This window comes from Canis aureus, unplaced genomic scaffold, assembly GCF_053574225.1.
Source record: "Canis aureus isolate CA01 unplaced genomic scaffold, VMU_Caureus_v.1.0 ptg000196l_RagTag, whole genome shotgun sequence".
NCBI classification, from domain to species: Eukaryota; Metazoa; Chordata; class Mammalia; order Carnivora; family Canidae; genus Canis; species Canis aureus.
The window spans coordinates 206,296-211,256 of record NW_027554474.1 but is presented as its reverse complement, the minus strand read 5'-3'; positions in this window follow the sequence as shown (position 1 = coordinate 211,256).

Sequence of the window (4,961 nt, the reverse complement as noted above, 5' to 3'; positions counted from 1 at the left end):
ATAAAGTGTAACATCAACGGAAAAAAGGAAATGGTAAAGATTAGAGCAGAGGTAAATGATATAGAAACAAACAAACAAACAGTAGAACAGATTGACAGTAAGAGCTGGTTCTTTGAAAGAATTAATAAAATTGATAAGCCCTTAGCGAGACTTACCAAAAAGAAAAGAGAAGGTACCCAAATAAATAAAATCACAAATGAAAGAGGAGAGATCACTACTAACACCACAGAAATACAATTAGAATATTATGAAAAAATTATATGCCAACAAACTAGGCAATCTGGGAGAAATGGGTAAATTCCTAGAAACATACAAACTACCAAAACTGAACAGAAATAGAAAATTTGAACAGACCATAACCAGCAAAGAAATTGGAAGATTAATCAAAAATCTTCCAACCAACAAGAGTCCAGGACTAGGTAGCTTCATAGGCAAATTCTACCAGACATTTAAAGAAGAGTTACTTCTTTAACTTAATCTTCTAAAACTAAACTTATTCTTCTCACATTGTTTCCAAAAATAGAAATGAAAGGTACAATTCCAAAGTCATTCTACAAGGCCAGCATTACTTGATTCCAAAACCAAAGACCCCACTAAAAAGGAGGGGAGAATTATAGGCCAATAACCTTCATGACCATGGATGCAAAAATTCTCATCAAGATACTAGCAAATCAAATCCAACAGTACATTAAAAGAATTATTCACCATGATCAAGAGGGAATTATTCCTGGGCTGCCAGGATGGTTCAATATTCACAAATCAATCAATGTGATATACCACCTTAATAAAAGAAAGGATAAGACCCATGTGATCCTCTCAGATGCAGAAGAAGCATTTGGCAAAAGACAGCATCCATTCCTTATAAAAACCCTCAACAAAGTAGGAATAGATGGATAGATGAAACATACGTCGACATCATAAAAGCCATATTGGAAAGACCCACAGCTTATACCATCTTCCTGAGAGCTTTTCCTCCATGGTCAGGAACAAGGACAGGGATGCCTTGTTCTCACCACTACTATTTAACATAGTCCTGGCAGCCTTAGCCTCAGCAATCAGACAACAGAGAGAAGTAAAAGGCATCTAAATTGTCAAGGAAGTAGTCACTTTCACTATTTACAGATAACATGATACTCTATGTAGAAAACTTGAAAGACTCCATGAAAAAATTGCTAGAACAAACACATGAATTCAGTAAAGTCTCAGGATATAAAATCAACATACAAAAATCTCTTGCATTTCTATACAGCAATAATGAAGCAGCAGAAAAAGTCAAGGAATTGATCCCATTTACAATACACCAAGAATCGTAAGGTATCTAGGAATAAACCGAAGAGGATTAAACTGAACCCAAACCATAAGATGCCTAGGAATAAACTGAATCAAAGAACCAAAGACCTGTATTCTGAAAACTGTAGAACACTTATGAAAGAAATTAAAGAAGACACAAAGAAATGGAAAACATTCCATGCTTGCGGAAGAACAAACATTGTTAAAATGTCTATACTACCCAAAGCAATCCACACATTTAATGCAATCCCTATCAAAATACCACCAGCATTTTTCACAGAGCTAGACCAAACAATCCTAAAATTTGTACGGAAATTCAAAAGACCCTGAATAGCCAAAGCAATCCTGAAAATTTTAGAAAAGCAAAGCTGGAATCATCACGATTCCAGACTTCAAGCTCTATTGCAAAGCTGTGTCATCAAGACAGTATGGTACTAGCACAACAAATACAAGTACAACAAATGGTATGGTACTGGCACAACAAATACAGGTACATAGATCAATGGAACAGAACAGAGAATCCAGAAATGGACCTACAACTCTATGGTCAGCTATTCTTTGACAAAGCAGAAAGAATATCCAATGGGAAAAAAATCTCTTCAACACATGGTATTGGGAAAACTGGACAGCAACATGCAGAAGAATGAAACTGGACCACTTTCTTGAAATAAATTCAAAATTGATGCAAGACTGAAATGTGAACCAGCAAACCACCAGAATCCTAGAGGAGAACACAGGCAGCAACCTCTTCACCCTGGGCCAGAGCAACTTCTTACTAGATACATCACTAGAGGAAAGGGAAACGAAAACAAAAATGAACTACTGGGAGTTAAGATAAAAATCTTCTGCACAGTGAAGAAAACAGTCAAAAAAACTAAAAGCCTATGTAATGGGAGAAGATATTTGCAAATGACATATCTGAAAAAGGGTTAGTATCCGAAATCTATAAAGAAGTTAGCAAACTCGACACCCCAAAAACAAATAATCCAGTTAAAAAATGGGCAGAAGACAAAATAGACATTTTTTCCAAAGACCCAGATGGCTAACAGATATATGAAAAGATGCTCAACATCACTCATCATCAGGGAGATAAAATACAAATCAAAACCACAATCACCTCACCTGTCAGAATGGCTAAAATTAACAACTCAGGAAACAATGTTAGTGAGGATGCAGAGAAAAGGGAACCGTCTTGGCACTGTTGGTGGGAAAGCAAGCTGGTGCAGCCACTCTGGAGAACATTTTGGAGGTTCCTCAAAAAGTTGAACTTTTTGCTCAAGGAATTGAGGAATTGCTATGCCCCAGCAATTGCACTACTAACGATACAAAAATACAGAAAGAATACATGCATCCCAATGTTTATAGCAGCATTATCAACAATAGCCAAACTATGGAAAGAGCCCAGGTATCCATCGACTGATGAATGGATAAAGAAGATGTGGCATATATACCATAGAATATTAGCCATCAAAAAGAATGAAATTTTGCCATTTGTAACAATGTGGATAGAGCTAGAGTGTTTTATAAGCAAAATAAGCTAAGCAAAATAAGTCAGAGAAAGACAAATATATGATTTCACTCATATGTGGAATTTAAGAAACAAAACAGATGAATATATGGGAATGGGGAAAATTAGGGGGAAGCAAACTGTAAGAGATACTTCATGATAGAGAACAAACCGAGGTTGCTGGAGGGGTGGTAGGAGGGGATGGGCTAGGTGGGTGATGGGTATTAAGGAGGGCATTTGTTGGGATCCCTGGGTGGCGCAGCGGTTTGGCGCCTGCCTTTGGCCCAGGGCGCGATCCTGGAGACCCAGGATCAAATCCCACGTCAGGCTCCCGGTGCATGGAGCCTGCTTCTCCCTCTGCCTGTGTCTCTGCCTCTCTCTCTCTCTGTGTGTGACTATCATAAATAAATAAAAATTTAAAAAAAAAAAAGGAGGGCATTTGTGATGAGCACTGGGTGTTGTATGTGATGAATCACTAAATTCTACTCCAGAAACCAATATTGCACTGTATGTTAACTAACTAAAATTTAAATAAAAATTTAAAAAGAAAAAAACTCTCAGAAAGAGTAAAAACATAAAGAGATGAAAAAAGGAAAGATAAAAATAAAAAAAAAAAAACAGTGCAAAAGATCTAACTTCAGAATATTAGTTCCACAAAGGAATAACTGAGAAAATGGAGAGGAGGAAATGAAATGAAATAGTTCAATAGAATTTCCCAGAGTTGGAGTACATGACTTACCAGATTGAAATGATGCATCAGGTTCCCTGTATACAATGGATAAAAGTATACCTATCCACAAGATATAGCACTGTAAAATTTTAGAACATTAAGTATAATAATAATAATAGTAATAATAATAATGAAAGATTCTGTAATGTTCAGAAGAGAAAGAATAGAAAAAGAAGATAGAGTGAACAAGAGAAACCAAACATGAAGAACACTTTGGGCTTCTCAACAGTAACATTGGAAGCAAGAAGAAAATGGAGGAATGCCTTCAAAACTCTTCCAACTCTTCAAAAATTATTTCTCACCTAGAATCCTATATTCAGTAAAACTCTTAATCAAGTCATAGAAAAGACATGTGAGTCTTAAGAAGTTTACCTCCTTTGCACATTTGTCAAGAGGCTACTGGAGAGTGTGACTCTGCCAGTATCTTTAAATCTTCAAAGAGAATGTTGAGTTATACTTTTTGTTGGTGGTGGTGGTTGACTATGCATTTTTTTTAAATTTATTGGAGTTCAATTTGCCAACATATAGCATAACACCCAGTGCTCATCCTGCCAAGGGCCCCCTTCAGTGCCCATCAGCCAGTCACCCCAACCCCCTGCCCCCCTCTCCTTCCACTACCCCTTGTTCATTTCCCAGAGTTAGGTGTCTCTCATGTTTTGTCACTCTCACTGATATTTTCAGAGAATGTTGAGTTACTTTGATTCAAACTTGATTTTGTCTTGACCACGTATTGATGAAGTTCCTGACTGCTTTATTTCCTAGATCATTTTACCCCACAAAAGTGTTCTTTGACTTCCTTCTAAAGAACCAGAGGAAAGTCATAGTGATAACCCAAGGCAGGAAATACAGAGTGGTCTATTCCTTCTACTATATTTCCATGGGACCTGCAGTAACCTGTCAGTACTACATCCTGCCAGCGTTCCCAATTGCAATGAGCCCGGTCTCTCAGGGCTCCCTCCTTTCTCCTTAGATCCCATCACAGAGGCAGAACTTGATAGGGACTCAGAGACTTTACCCTGCTGACCTTCCTCTGAGGGCCTCTTGCCTTTCCTTACAGAAGTGCCCACCCACGTGACTCTCAGCCTCCACTGGGTAGCAATAACCTGACTTCTTCATAAGAGGATATCATGCCAGCCAATACAGTGCTGAAAATGTTTTGTTACATCTCACTTGTTACTAGAATCAGAACAGTGCTTGAAGTATGTTTTCTCTTAGAATAGTGCTTGAAGTATGTTTTCTATTGGAATAATAATGGCTAAGAACTAAAGAGTAGTTACTGTGAGCCAAACCTTGTTCTGGGATCCTTATCAGATATAACTTTGTCTCCTTTATGGATAATATTATAGAAAATAATAAACATGGGATTATCATAGGTGGCTTCCCCATGCACATTCCTCTTGGCCCCTATCATATACTCCATCTTTTCCCAGTTTA